The sequence below is a fragment of the Carlito syrichta genome, unplaced genomic scaffold (genome assembly GCF_000164805.1).
Source record: "Carlito syrichta isolate Samal-C Ts95f unplaced genomic scaffold, Tarsius_syrichta-2.0.1 Scaffold305806, whole genome shotgun sequence".
NCBI classification, from domain to species: domain Eukaryota; kingdom Metazoa; phylum Chordata; class Mammalia; order Primates; family Tarsiidae; genus Carlito; species Carlito syrichta.
The window spans coordinates 481,635-497,861 of NW_007249902.1; the positions used below are offsets into that span (position 1 = coordinate 481,635).

Here is a 16,227-nt window from a genome sequence, read left to right on the forward strand (position 1 = left end):
ACAACATGCAGGTTGGGAAGTGAAGCCTTGGGGAGAGTACAGGAACAGACACTTCGAGGGAGTGTGGGTGGTACAGGAGTTTTATGCTTAGTGGTTGGGCTAGACATACATATGTAACAGGTTACAGGAGAAGGCTGTGTGGGAAAGTCCTCTACACATGTGGTAAGCAAGCACACATGTTAAATATGTTACATGTTCACTTCTGGGTGGAGACTTTGCATCAAAATGTAATAGGATTAGGCTCTCTAAGTCAAAAGGTAAACTGGAGGGCACAGAAATGCCCTGGGTGCAGCCTCTATGCATCAGCCAGAACCAGTCCATGTGGATGGAAGTCACCTATAAGGAAGGAATGCAAGTCACTTGTCCCCTTGAAACAGCAAAAAGGGAGTCTGGCTGCTGTGAGAGGGGGTAGGCTGAAGTCGATGGAGTGAGTCTTCCATTCTCTCTTTGTTAAGGTTGGTGTCTGTTTAACTCTTAGAAAAAAAGTCTAAGGGCAGTTAGCAAGGAAGGGAATTACATGACGTGTGGCTGAGCTCTCATCTTGTCATGGCAAGAAAACTCAGTTTTTAAGTTTTTCTGGAGTTTCCTTTGGTCAAAGGCATCTGTCCAGAAGGTCGTGGGACTTCTGATTTCATATTTATTTCACAATGAAAAAATGAATGAAACATTTCAGTGTGGGCAACCCCTTTGGGTCCCCTCTCACTGTGGGAGCTTTTCTGTCCTCTCAATAAATCCTGCTTTAAAAACAAAACAAAAAACACAAAACCAAAACATTTCAGTGTGTATAAGTTTTGTGTTTCATTCGCTACAAACCTATCCAACAAACTTTTTTTCTACTAGATAGCATCCACACAAATGGTTTTTCTCTTTCTCGTGCACACACTTTTTGTTTCCCGCTTTTCTGAATACAACTAATATTTTATCAGATTTCAGTAATTGTTCAAAACTTACATCACTACAGCAAATTACACAATGTGTTTCTGAAAGTAGCAAGCATAAAAGATGGACAATACATGTTGACTGAAAATTCAGTGAAATGTGCGAGTGGCCGCTCTCTTGGTGCCTAGGGATCCTGCCCCACTGAGTTCTCGTCAACAGCCAGTCTCAGAGCCTTTTCGTAGTACTCCAGTGCCTTATTCAGGTTTCCTTTCAACTTGTGAACAAACCCAAGGAGGCTCAAACGTTCCAGGTCTGATGCATTTCTCTGAAGTTTCCTGAAAGTCAATTTCTTCAAAGAATTGATACTTTTATCCCGCATAACTGATACCCTTTTTATTTGTATTGCTTTTAAGTAATGGATTATTGCATCGGCTTCAGATTTCTTTTGAAATTCCTGAAATTGGCCATAGCTGAGATGTATTTCCTGCATTGTTTCTTCTATTACTGGTTTCATGGGTAGCACTTTGTGATAAGTCTCTTCAGCTTTTCTGTAATTGCCTACTGCTACATACATTTTTGCCAGGTCAACGTAAGCCATCTCAAAGGTGGGCTTGATTTCCACAGCAGATTCAAAATGAAATATGGCTGAATGTAGAATTCTACGTAGCTTTTCCCTATCTTGCCCTCTAGGCTGCATGCTGGTAGCTTCCTTAATTTGGATCATTTGTGCCCTGTAACAAAGTCCTATCTGGTGATGCAGAAAGGCAGATGTGGGTGTGGCCTGCAAGCCCTTTTTTAAGAGCTGAAGGGCTTTATCCGGACAACCTATAAAACTTGGCTGCATATCGAAGGACATATCGAAGGGAAGATGTGCTGGCCAGAGCCTCTTCAATGTACCTTTCTCCTTCAGCTTTCCGTCCTAAATCTTGAAGCTTCAGGGCAAGGAGAAACTTAATATATACATTTTCTGGGCTTAGCCTGAGAGCCTGTTCTAGAGGCTGCAGAGAAAATGACTTGTGACCCTTTGTTGCATATCTAAAGTTATCCAGGCGATACAGGGCGATTGCATACCCGACGCTAAACTCAGGGTTGTCGGGGTCCACTTCCAGAGCCTTTTCAAAGCAGGCCTTGGCCCGTTCATGATTTTGTCCTCCACATTTCAGTAAGGCCCATCCTTCCTTACTGTTCACTTCAGGACACTCCATTCTACCTTGTCCAGGTAAGTCTGGGCTTCTGACAGCTTGCCCAGGTGGTAATACACGCAGGCAAAGTTGCCCCAGATCACCAGACTGTTCACATCTGCTTGGTCGCTTTGTTCTCTCTGGATTAAGTCATCAGCCTCTTTCAAGATCTCCAGGGCTTCCTCATTCTGGCCTTTCAAGTGTTTCACATAGGCCAGAAGGTTATGCATTCCCACATTTTGCTTGGAGTCTAGAAATTCAATCTGGTCCAAGGTCCTGTTTTCTATATCAGGCATTTCATTGTCTTCAAATTGCAACTCCCATGTGAAGTGACATCTTAACTGCTCCAGCTTCTCCTTGATCTGATGATCATCAGCACTTTTACTCATGATTGCTGTGATTCAGGCAGCAGTTCTGAGTGTTTTGTTTAGTCGGACTCCTCTGAAGTCTGGCTGATGTGTCTCGTGATTTACAGGTAAACTTTCAGTTCTTCTAGGTGTAAGCTGATGGAGCTGGGATCTGAACACAGATCTCTATGGCTCCAATACCCATTCTCTTCCCTGGATGCCGTGCTGCCTAGAGGAAGATGATGGCTTCCCATACTACTGCTCACTGCTCATGAAATTTTTGCTCACAGGTTCCACACGGTCGGATGGAGATAGTTTTATTCTGTGATTACAAACTCTACGGCCCTAAATGAGCTGGCCATGGCTATCTTTCCAACCTCATCTTCCGCCCCTTGCTATGCATCATCTGTGCCGGCCATGTTTCTAGTCCTCAACACACCAAGCTTGTTCCCACCCCTGGGCCTTTGCACTTGCTGTGCACTCCTTTAGGACTTCACAAAATTGGCTCACTCTTCTCTTTATCCAGGTCCCAGGTCATATATTACCACCTCAGAGAGGCCTTGCCAGATGGTTCTTTGTAAAGCAGAAACTTCTATCACTACCTATCACATTACTCTGTTTAATTTTCTTCATCACTAGCTTAAATTAAAAAAAAATTATTTGCTGTTCTTGTTTTCTAGTTTATTGCCTATCTCCCTCAGAAGAGTGTCATTTCCTTGCAAATATTATCTGTTTTATTCCCCTAATAGCCTCAAGTATAGAACCATGCCTGGCTCATAGCAGTGCTTGACAGAGTATGAGTTGAATGGAGAGATGTGTAAGAAACTTTGATTGTTTATCATATCCAAAAGATGGAAATAATGTGAAGGCCCATCAGTGAGAAGTGAGTAAATAAATGAAGATACATACCATGGAAATTTCTACAGCCCTTCAAAACAGTTACAATGGCCCACTGTGATCGAAAAGAATGCCTTAAGATCTAATTGATTTTTTAAAAACAAGGTGCAAAACAATAAGTATGTAATCATTCTAGTTTTGTAAAATATCCATAACATATGTATCCGTGAGTGTCTGGGACTGAATCCACAAGCAGTTAAGCCTGAAGAACAAGATTGGAGACAGAGAAGAGAGATATTTAATTTTTCACTTTATACACACTGCATTGTCAGAATATTTTAAAATTAGCTCCTATTGCTTTTGTATAAAAAAAAAAGTACTCTGGTAGCTGAAGTGTTTAGGGGAAGGGTATACAGCTGTTTGCAATTTACTTTGAAATACAGGATATAAAAAAAAGAATGGATGGATTGATAGGCAAGGGATTAGTTGGTTAGATGGACATGTGATAAAGCACATACAACAGACTTCATTGGGGAGTCCAGAGGGTGAATATATGGATATTCAGTGCTCACGTCTTTAAACTTTCTTTTCTTTTTAATGAACATTTTGTTTGAAAATGTTCATAATAAAATTTGGGGATGGAATTCTTACTCTTTATTCAATGCACATTTCTAAATGCCTATTACGTGCATTGTACATTTCTTAGGTTTATTCTCATGTGGTTACAACAGCACCTAAAATGGCATGTGGATCAAAGACCATCAATGTGCTCCCCCATTCCTGCTTCCAGTTCTACTCCAGGCCAGTCCACAGCCCCCCCTAGCATCCTAGAAAACTAAGATTCAGTCACAAGGCTGCCTGCATTTGAACTTAAGGTTTCCCTGTGTTGGAGAGCCCAGGGTCCCAAGTAGGAGTTTGGGTCAGAATGTCAAAGAATTGAGGCCGGGCATGGTGGCTCAAGCCTGTAATCTCAGCACTTTGGGAGGCTGAGGAGAGAGGATTGCCTGAGCCCAGGGGTTTGAGACCAGTCTGGGAAATTTTGTGAGACCTTATCTCTACAATAAATCAAAAACTTAGCCGGGCGTGGTAGGGCGCACCTGTAGTTCCGGCTACTTGGAAGGATCGCCTGTACTTCCGGCGGAAGGATCGCCGGAGCCCAGCAGGTTGACTCTGGGGTGGCCGTGAGCATGCCACTGCACTCCAGCCTGGGCGACAGTGAGACTCCGACTCAAAACAAACAAAAAAGAATCTGCATTTGTCCAAGTTCCAGCTAATAACTGGTGACACACTCAAAACGGTTCATCAGAGAAAGGTCCACGAAGGGGCCACATCTAAGGGGGCCACTGGGATGGAAATGCACCCTGGGAAGCCATTACCAGGAAAGGTACCTGGAGCTTGGCCAGTGGCAGGGTGGGTACAGGAAGCAGCCATTTCCCCAGAGGCAGCGAAGGGGCCTTGAGGGGTCAAGACCCCTGCTTCTCTCTTTTCCACACACCCCTGTTGCAGATTCCTTCCACCACCAAACTCCACTGGAAGCCAGAGAACAGGGATAGCCAAAGGACCCTGGCTTTGGAGGCCAGCATCCCAGAAATGAAGCTGGACAGAGCTTAGATTGAGATGGGGAGTGGGGTGGGGGAAAGGGTGAGCAGTCAGGAAAAAAAAAAATTAAACAATGAAAAAAATTGTGAAACTAACATAGACTTGCATTAAACTGATCTTATAATTGACCATGCAATACAGGTCACTTAGAGAATGAAAGGTTATTATTAATAATTACACCATCAACCTGCTACCCAGTGATATGAAAAATAAATAATAATAATTATACTGTGTCTACAGGCAAAACCAGAACTGTTCGGCCAGTCTACTTTCATCATCTATTTCAATCTCCTCAATTCAGAGATGAGGTCACTGACGAGACCCAGAGAGGTAAAGTGACTTGATGAAGGTTACACAGCAGATCGAGGGCAGAGGTGGAAAAAGCCTCGACTGCTGACACTCCAGGCAGGAGCCATCTGGTCCTTGAGGGACTATGGGGTCATCCTCACTTCTCCCCATGATCAGGCCAAGGAAAACACCCCTCCAGGCTGCTGCAATACCCTCTCGTGACTCTGAGGAAAGGACAGCTCATTTCTCTGTCCCAAGAAGTACATGGTTGGGAGCTCCTCTTTTTCTCTTCCTTTTTCTTCACCCTTTTTGTGGTCAAATCCTGGGCTGGCTGGCGGGGAGGCACTCAGGTGTCAGTGGGGCTTCACTGCTGTGTCATTACATAAGCGAAAGCCCACAGCCAGGAGAATAAAATGCAAAATAGGGCCTCTGACAAGCTCCGTGGCTCTTCCCAGGTGACTCCAGGGCTGCCTCAGCCACCCTCATGGTGCCATCTTGTCTCAGGATGGGCTGTTGATACTTCTGGGAAATACCCATTCTGGGAATTACTATTCAAACAACTATTTTAGGTGCCAGGCACTATGCAATGCACAGGACGTATAAGTCTGGATGAGAAAGACATCATCACTGCCCTCATTAAGATCAAATGACAGGCTGAGGCCGGGTGTGGTAGCTCACACCTATAATCCCAGCACTTTAGGAAGCCGAGGTGGGAGGATTGCTTGAATCCGGGAGTTTTAGAGCAGCCCAGGGCAACATAGGGAGACCTCAACTCTACAAAAAATTGAAACAATGAACCAGGCATGGTGCCTCACACCAGTAGTCCCAGCTACTTGGGAGGCTGAGGCATAAGGATTGCCTGAGCCTTAGAGGTTGAGGCTGCTGTGAGCTGTGATCCTACCGCTGCACTCCAGCCTGAGCAACAGAGTGAGACCACAACTCAAATAAATAAACAATCTTTTAAAAAAATCATATTACAGGCTGGGCGCAATGACTCACATCTCTAATCTTAGCACTTTGGGAGGATGAAGTGGGAGGATCACTTGAGGCCAGGAATTGGAGATTATCCTGGGCAACACAGCAAGACCCCATCTCTATAAAAAGAACATAAAATAAGATCACATTTTGGAAGAGAGTGGATGTCAGATAGTAGACAGATAGACAAATATATTAGTTACAGACCATGGTTAGCATTAGAAAGGAAATAGAGTATCTGACAACAAAAGTAATAGACAACATCTATTACTGTCATCTTTTCTTCACAACAGCAAATAAAAGTATCTCCTTTGTGAGGTAGATACTATTATTAGATCCATCTTATGGAACTGAGGCACAGAGAGGTTAGGTGATTGCCCAAGTTCACTCAGCTGGCACACGTCAGAGCTGAATTTGAACCCGTGTGGTCTTAGTTACATGTTACATTGGGGAGTATATGCTTGAAAGAGGCAGGGAGGCCTTTCTGAGGCAGTGACATATAAGCTGAGATAAGGTTAAGGAAGCCATGGATGAAAGTCCACACCTATGACTCCAGCTCTTTGGGAACCCAAGGTGAGAGAACTGATTGAGCCCAGGAGTTGGGCAATACAAATAAGACCTCATCTCTACAAAAAAAAAATTTTAAATTAGCCGGTCTTGGCGGTGTGTCCTGCAGTCCCAGATACTCCAGAGGCTGAGGCGGAAGGATCACCTGCGTCTAGGAGGTAGAGGCTGCGGCGAACTGTGATTATGCCACTGCACTCCAGCCTGGACAACCAAGTGAGATCCCCAACTCAAATAAATACATAATAAATCAATAAGAAGGAGCACATGTCCCTATACAAAGGTAGGAAATAGTCTGATATGCCCTGTAATCTGTCTGAAGGTCGAAGAGATTGGGGCGGGGTGGATTTTATTCAAGGTGCACCTTACGAAGTGTCTTTGCAGACATTTTCTCAAGTTATCATAAAACAGCCTGGTAATGCAGCCAAGTCTGTGCTATGGACCATGTTTACAGAACAGCATACATTGTTTCTGGGAACTCAGGAATGGAGGTGAGATGGCCACGACTTTGGAATCCTGTCAAGTGCTCTTTCTATTCAAACTCTGCTCAGGAACAAGCTGTCTTGTGCTGCCCTGGGGTTCCTTCCCTACAATGTACCATTATCATTCCAGGGCCTCTCCCTTCTTCCTACTTCAGGTCTTACCAGCTGCCTCCACAGCTTAATTTTGAGGGGAATCTGATAAACAAATCCGTGCTCATCTGCTAATGGGTCATAAAACCCTCCTGGAAGCCTAGGGGCTGCAGATCTTTACCTCCCTGGGAGGACTTTCCATTTTCCAGTGTAAGATCAGCCTCAAGCTATTAGCACTGCCTTCTCTGCCAAAGAGGAAGTCATTAGTTGATGAATGGCCTGTTCCCAGAGGAGCCTGGCCAGAGTTTGAGCCTGGGGCCTTCTGTTAACAGGTGGCCTTACACAGATGCCAATAAACACAGCTTTGTTCAAACCAGCTAATTCCCCGTCTGCAAATATGATCTCAACCGCCTTCAGAACTGAATCCCAGGAGATCAGAGCAGGAGGCTTGGCTCCCACAGGCCTCTCAGCCCCTCAGCGTGGTCGCAGACACTGTGTTCCTCTCCGCCTCAACTTGTATCATGTGCTGCCTTGACCCTGGGGCCCAGCCAAGCCAGATCCTTCACAGCTCCCAGAACACACCACATCCTTTCACAGCTTTCTGCTGCCCCCTGGCTTGTGACACCCTCCCCCGCCTTCTTCCTGGGCTGGTTCCTTTATACCTGCCAAAAAAAGTCAAAGACCTGTCACCCAGGAAACCTTCCCTGACTGTCCATGAAGGAGTCTGTTACTCACCTCTTCTCCATGCTTCTATAATCATAATGAACAACATTCTCTGAGTGCCTAGGATATGCCACATGCTCTGTTTTGGTCATTTGGTTTAACTTGGTTTTGTTTTTGTAAACAAACTATGTTTGCAGGCTAGTCTCAAACTCCTGGTCTAAAGCGATCCTCCCACCTTGGCCTCCCACAGTGCTGGGAATTACAGGTGTGAGCCACCATGCCTGGTTTGCACACTCTGTTACTCACTCTTTAGGGGTTATCTCAATCTGAGAGCAGTTCAAAGAAGCAGATTCTCCCACCCTACCATCTCATTAGTGAAGAAACTAAACCCCAAGGTTCAATTCACATGACCATGGCTGGACAGAAAGCACTGGGGCTGGGACACAAACCCAGCACCATCACCATCTGCTGTGCTCCCATCAAAACTATCATTTATTGGGCACTTACCACATACCCATAGCTCTAAGTCTTTGTTATACATATTCTCATTGAAGCTTCACAACAATCCTACAAAGTTTAGTGACTACAAGGTAGGTGTTAATGTCTCCATTTTGAAGGTGACAGAGGTTTAATTATTTGGCCAAACCACACATTCAGTAGAGCACACTACAATGTACTGAAATTGCCCAGATTAGCTGAGAGTGTTAGTAATCTACTTGACAAAACTTTGTCTCCTTTTACCTAATAACAAGCACTATTGTTAGAGACCACTATGTGTTCAGCTTACAAAAAAAAAAAAAAGAGCTAAACAAAACAAACCATCCCCCACCCTCCTTTGCAGATAGGCCACTGATTAAGTCAATATCATGGGGTGGGGCTTCTGGGAAAATGATATAAAGAGGGTGGACGCAGTTAACACCTTTCTGCATTTTCCCCTCTCCTTCTTCCTGCTTGAGATATGTAGTGTGCATCTCCAACAACTATCTTATGACCACAAAACAATCCTACTAAAATTTGCCTAGCAGAAGAATAGAAGTCTGAGTTCCTTGTGATGTCATAGAGCTCCCAGACCAGGCTTAGGTCACCCAGTTCCACATTTCAAAGAATTTGAAAGAAAAAAAAAACCTGCCTGGCCTGATGGCTCACACCTGTAATCCCAGCACTTTGGGAGGCTGAGGTAGGAGGATCGCTTGAACCCAGGAGTTTGAGAGCATCCCAGGCAACATAGCAAGATCCTGTCTCTACACATTTTTTAAAAAATTAGCTGGCCATGGTGGCATGCACCAACTGCTTAGGGGACTGAGGCAGGAGAATTGTTTAAGCTCGGGAGGTCAAGGCTGCAGCGAGATATGACTGTGTCGCTGCACTCCAGCCTGGACAACACAGCAAGACTCTGTCTCTAAAAACAAACAACCAAAACTCTTGTTTCAATGTATGCTACTTTGATTATCTATTACCTGAAGTTAAATGCAATTCCTCACTCATTATCTTTGCTATGTGTCTGACTACCTATCCTCTAGCTCTGAGGGCCTCAAGAGTAAACACGCTGCATGTTGGTCTCCGTACTGATGTCCCTAGCATGGCACCTGCTCCTTGTATTCATGCAAATCAACCCGGACTTTCTTGCCATGCTCCTCCCTACTCCCGCTGCCCCCATGTAGGCACAGGAGCTAACATTAGGAAAACAGACATCTCTCACATGAGGGCCAACAACACAACACTAAGGGAAGGACGAAGGAAGGATGAAGACAGAGAAGCAGCTCCCATCTGTGAAGAGGGCGCTGGGAAGAGCTCACGCTGGCTGAGAGCCAGAGCGCCACTTGTTCCTCTGCCTCAAGCCATGGGGATGTCATTTCCATGCCTGGGAAACCTGGGGCCAGAAGCCAAGCCAGACCTGGAGCGTGGAGTCAGCAGCGTACCTGGGCCAGAGCTGGCTGGCAGCATATGCAAAACAGCCATATATCCCCAGTGTTGCAATTTGAGGCTCTGGGAATTGCCCCACATGGTCCTGTCTCCGCACCACACCTGAAATTCCCCCACAGGCTGCTGATGCCACCGCAGTGAAAGGCTTCCCGTGCCTGTCCCCAGAAGAGTGCGCTGGTTGTTGGGGAAGTCAACCTCTCAGGGCTCAGTTTTCTCATCTGTGTGAAATAATACTTCCTTCCCCTGTTTCATACCAAAGCTGGCAAGAAGGTCAAGTATAATGATAAAATGGAAATCCCTTTTATATGCCCCAAAACTTTATACAAACCAAAGGTAGTGAGTGTATTCGGTTTTCCAGGGCAGCTTCTGCTTCCACAATTATAGAACATTCCTTCCAGATCCCAAATTCTATATTCATTACGATCTTTTCTACACTCAGGTGTACTCTGTTGCTAAAAAGGACTTTAACTGAAAAAGGCATCTTCAGAAAGGGAAAAAACTGAGTGTAGGGTAGGGAGATCTCTAACAGTAGAAAGAGAAAGCCAAGAACAAGGAAGACAAATGCATAAGAAACCAGACTGGGTGCAGTGGCTCATACCTATAATTCCAGTACTTTGAGAGGCTGAAGCAGGAGGATTACTTGAGCCTAGGCGTTTGAAATCAGCTTGGGCAACATAATAAGACCTTGCCTCTACAAAAAATCAGCTGGGCAGGGTGGCATGCACCTGTAATGCCATCTGAGCCCAAGAGGTCAAGGCTGTGGTGAGCCGTGATGATGCCACTGCACTCCAGTCTGGATGACAGAGTGAGAGTCCCCAACTCAAAAACAAACAAAAAATGAAATCAGAAGACCACTCTAGGGGCATAATCTGTAGCCTGAGGGGTGAAGAGGGAACTGAGATGGGGTTGTTTGTTTGGTTTTGGTTCCTCTGGAGATAGAATATTCAAGCCATAGGTTATCTTCCTTAGCTTAGATATTTATAAGAAATTATACTCTTTAGGGAAATAGGACTGGGAGTTTGGGGGATGGGAGGGACGGGGACTTCTTCTCTTTATACCTTTCTAGGTATTTTTTTCTCTTTACCACAAACACATTTTTAATTTATTTAAAAAGCGTGTATATGTTTATTAGAGGTATAAAATGTGAATAACCAAAATATTCATACATAATTTTAAAACTGTAGTCGTTACCACCACTGCCCTCCACACAGCACCACCACAGAATACAGAAACCCGGGGGTTTGGCCCAATAATTAGGCTCTGGTCATCTTACTGATGCCATGGTGGTAGGGAAATGAGGTTGGATCACGTGCCAGTTCCTGTGCAGCCCTGTCCCTGGCATTGAGACCAACTGTCCCCGGGGTATAGTTGCAGGGACACTGGGTACAGTGTGAATCCTCAATATTTGTCAATGCCCCAGGTCCAATATCGGAAGGCATTGTCATGTAGTCACAGGAGGAGCTGTCCATGAGCTCACATACCCATTAGTAGAGGTTAGCGTATCTGGCTGGCTCATCACCACCGCCTTCTCATACCAACAGAAAGCAGAACCTGAAGGGAACAGGCAAAGGGTGTGCTAGTTTTGATGGATGGTATAAATAAACAAACATTTGCACTCAAAGGATTTGAGGGATGGAGGCTCAGGCTAGGAGGCTATAAGCAAAAAACTCAGCCTTCATTTATTTTGGTCACCCATGTAGTGGTGTTTTTATTGAAGCTGAATACTTTTTTTTTGAGACAGAGTTTCACTCTGTCACCCAGGCTGAAGTACAATGACACAATCATGGCTCATCCCAGTCTCGACCTTCTGGTTCAGGTAATCCTCCTGCCTCAGCCTCCCAAGTAGCTGGAAGTACAGGTGTGCATCACTATACCTGGCTAATTTTTTAAAATTATTTTTTGTAAAGACAGGGTCTCACTATGTTGCCCAGGCTGGTCACAAACCCCTGGACTCAAGCAATCCTCCCATCTCGGCCTCCCAAAGTGCTGGGAGTATAGGCGTGAGCCATTGTTCCCGGCCCGAGTCAGAATGTCTTTATATGCATTTCCGTTCAATCCTCTTCATCTCCCTGTTATGCTATACCCATCTGCTTGGCTTCCAGCATGGCCTGGTGCCCTTTGGTGAAGGTCAAGCAACTAAAATGAGTAACACTAAATGCCCTCAAGAGGTGCAGAGTATCTAAGGGAGAAGAGGATTGCAAAAACACAGGGAAAATATGGACAGACAACACAGTCTCTCTGCATATCAGAAAACTCTGGATATCTCCTATAAAATTGGGGTTAATACTGCCTCGCTTAGAGCTGGAGAGAATCTGATCAGAGAAGGTATGTGAATTGCCTGGGAAACAGAAGTTCTGTCTGCACAATGAACATGTCTGTCCTTTCCTTCCTAGAAGACTCAACAGGCTGTCCAACACTCCTGCTTTGCGATTCCATGTCCCTTCCCCAAAAAAGTAGGTAATGAGCAAACAGGGCTGGGGCGTTTCAGAGAGGCGAGCTGAGGCAGAGGGGCAGGAAGTGATCTGCCCCTCGTCACTTGGGCAGGTGCCTCCACTGGCAGTCACCCATTAGTCAGCCAATCACAGCAGTCGGAGCCATGCCACCAACTCTACCCAAAACCAGTGTGGTACCTGGCATTGAAACAACTCCTCAAGGCAACTAATTCCATGCAAATGGGCTAGCCAATGGCAGAGACCAGTCATCACAAATAAACTGACAGCTTGCACACTGGTTTCTTTTCCCTACTTTGCTCTTTTTGGAGAACAAGACATCCCAATGTCAGGTTGTCCCCTGCTCTCTTCCCTGTTGGCTTGCAGACCCTAACCCAGCCTGTTATCTCAGCAACCTAGCCAAAACTTCAGTCATCATGGGGAAAAATGATTGTTTGATGGCTCGAGGAGCCACCATCCAGGGTGGGTCACAACGAAGGGGAGACTCGTGAGCTGGGTTTCCCAAAAGATTGCCCAGCTCTAGTGAGCTATAGAACTCCTGTGTCCTGGGCCAGTCTCCTGGGCTTGTCTGTTGGCTGGTGAACATTAACCCGACTTTAAATGACTAAGTGATCACATTAAAATAGAAACCAGGGAGTCTGGCCTTGGATGAAATCCTGGCATTTTGGTCCCTCATAAACAGTGACCTTACATCGAGCCCACCTCTCACTTCTCTTCTCTCTGCATGATATTATCTTTCTTTGGATTTTCCATGGAGTTTCCTTTCTTAGCATTTGGGTTTTTATCACTTTACACTAATTTCCTCTTTGTCACTAGCTTAAGTCCCCCTCTTCCCTCTGCCCCTGCCTCCTCCACATGGCTCTTTCTTTCTCCTTTCCCTCCTCCCCATCTTCATTCTGTAAGCATTCCTGGAAACACTTCTGCTTTTGAGAAGAATTGAAGAGCCTGGCCAGCTTAGTGGCTCAGCCTGTGATCCCAGCACTCTGGGAGGCCAAGGCCAGTGGATTGCCTGAGCCCACAGACTTGAGACCAGCCCAGGAAACTTGGTGAGACCTCATCTCTACAATAAATAAAAAATTAGCCGGCCGTGTTAGCGCACGCCTATAGCTCCAGTTACTTGGAAGGCTGAGGCCTTGGCCTCCCAGAGCCCAGCAGGTCGATGCTGGGGTGGCTGTGAGTGTGCCACTGTACTCCAGCCTGGGTGACAGAGTGAAACTCCAACTCGGGGGGGGGGGGGGGAAGGAATTGAAGAGGCTGTCAAAGAGAGAGAGTCAAGTTTATGGGTTAAAAGCAAAAACTCTGGTGTCAGCTCTGAGTGTGAAGCCAAGACCTGCGCCTTTGCAACCGTGTGGCTTAGGTGGGGGGAGAGGGGGACAGTTTCAGCCACCCAGAGCCTCAGTTTCCTCATCTTGATAACAGGTATAACAACACCCATTTCATGAGGTCAAACGTAACACTGTGTGTGTAAATGGCTTTGTTAGCAAAGTGTCCAGAATAGGATATACTTTAAATAAAATTTAGCTTGCGACGGAAAAAAGGACTCCCGCAATCTTTGTTCTCTATCACGGGTTAAAGAGCATCCAAGCTGTTTCTTGGAGGATTAAAGCTCTAAGATTTACCTGGGATGGGGTGGATGTCAACAGGCTGGGTCCTAGTTTCCCTCTCACTTTCAACACAGATTCTATCATCTCTCTTTTGCATATTGGATCTCTAAATGGTATTCTGAAAAAGGGATTTTATTGCCATTAAAAAAAAAGTTTCTGAAATTGGTTTAAACTGATTTTCTCACTTAGTCTTTTGCCAGGATCCGTATATCTTTGTTCAGTCCAAACAAATAGGTCCCTGACACATAAAACCTGCTAGGTCATTTTCCCATTCCTTGCTGCTTCTTTGCAATTTGAAGCCCTTCTGTCTTCATTAAAAAGTATCACTTATGGGTCGAGTACAGCAGCTCACACCTGTAATCCCAGCACTTTGGGAGGATGAGTCAGGAGGATCACTTAAGTCCAGGAGTTTGAGATCAGCCTGGGCAACACAGCAAGAACCCATCTCTACAAAAAGTTTAAAAATCAGCCGGACATGGTGGTGAACGCCTGTAGCCCCAGCTATTCAGGAGGCTGAGGCAGGAGGATGACCTGAATCCAGGAGTTCAGGCTGCAGTGAGCTATGATCACATCACTGCAATTCAGCCTGTCTCTTAAAAAAAATAGTGTAGGCCAGGCAGGGTAACTCAAGCCTGTAATCCCAGCACTTTGGGAGGCCAAGGTGAGGGGAGTGCCTGAACCCACGAGTTCGAGCATACTCTGGGCAACTTGGTGAGACCGCATCTCTACAATAAATCAAAAAATTTGCCAATGTGATAGCACGTGCCTGTAGTTCCTGCTACTTGGAAGGCTGAGGCAGAAAGATTTCTGGAGCCCAGCAGGTCGACGCTGGGGAGGCCGTGAGCATGCCACCGCACTCCAGCCTGGATGATGGAGTGAGACTCCAGTTCAAAACAAAAAAATTAAAAATAAAAATAAATTGTAACTAACATTTCTCTTCTGGAAAGGAAGTATAGAGTTTAGCCCACCCTCAGCCTCTCTTGGAAGTTCTTTCCACTGGTCTCTGAAAGACAATCAGTTACTGAAAGACAGTAATTAGGTGCTTGGTTTCATTTGAAGAAAGTAGATTGCCCGTTTTCTTTGCCATTTGAGAAATGTGGTTACATCCGGGATTTCATGCAAGAGCCTGTGGTTGTGAATTGAGTCTGACAAAGTGTTCTCCATGCTAAGCAATAGTGTTTCACTACCTTAAAAAATAATGTATCTATTTTTTAAAAGGTCTGGACTGGGCACAGTGGCTCACGCTTGTAATCCCAACACTTTGGGAGGCTGAGGCAAGAGGATTACTTGAGCCTAGGAGTTCAAGACCAGCCTGGGCAACATAGCAAGACCCCGTCTCTACAATAGATTAAAAAAATTAGCCAGGTGTGGGCTATGCCTGTCGTGTCAGCTACTCGGGAGGATGAGGAGGGATGATCACCTGAGACCAGGAGGTTGAAGCTGTGATAAACCATGATTGAGCCGCTGCACTCCAGCCTGGGTAGACAGAGTGAGATTCCAACTCAAAAAATTAATTAATAAAAATACAAACAAATGTCAAATGGTCTGGTCTTACTGAAAACAGGTCAGAAATAAAGATGACCTTTACTCCCTTCCCGGTCACCTGGTCAGTCCCATACCACAGCCCCCAGAAGGATGCTCACAAACGTGTACACGGGCCTCAGTGAGATTCAGTGTCTCTGACAGGTACGTTCAGGCTCCCCCTTCACCCTCTGTATCCATTTGCATCCGCCATTTACATCTCTTTCGTTTTGCTGAGGGAGATAGGGAGTTGTAGAAAAGGTTCCTTAGGGAGAAGAGAGGGTAAGAACAAGAATGACAACAGAGATGGTGGGCTCTCCAGCCCACATGGCTGCTGCTCCCATCACGAGCCCATGGGAAAGCATGTGTAAGGCCGGGCAAGTGACTCATGTCTGTAAACCCAGCACTTTGGGAGGCTGAGACAGGAAGATCTCTTGAGGCCAGGAGTTGGAGACCTTCCTGGGAAACACAGAGAAATCCCACCTCTACAAAAAAATGTAAAAATTAGCGAGGCATGGTGGTGTGTTCCTGTGGTCTCAGCTAGTCAGAGACTGAATTGGGAGGATGTCTTGAGCCTAGGAGTTCAAGGTCACAGTGAGCCATGATCACATCACTGCACTCCAGCCTGGGTAATAGAATGAGACCCTGACTCCAAGAAAGAAAAAAAAAATGTGTGTGGTGTGGGTGAACCATTGTAGGATTCATGTTCATGAAAGATCATGGGCAGATAGCACTGCTTCAGGACCCAGGAAACCAAGAGGGATAAGACTGAAAGCTCAACGACACAGAGCCCAGAGCTCATGATAATGTCACGTTTCAACGTA

The 16,227-nt window shown here is 45.6% G+C and overlaps 1 pseudogene; it reads right to left on the reverse strand.

Annotated features, from left to right (window-relative positions):
* Positions 1-1,063: 1,063 nt before the first annotated feature.
* On the reverse strand, positions 1,064-2,509 carry LOC103265032 (annotated as a pseudogene).
* Positions 2,510-16,227: the final 13,718 nt, after the last annotated feature.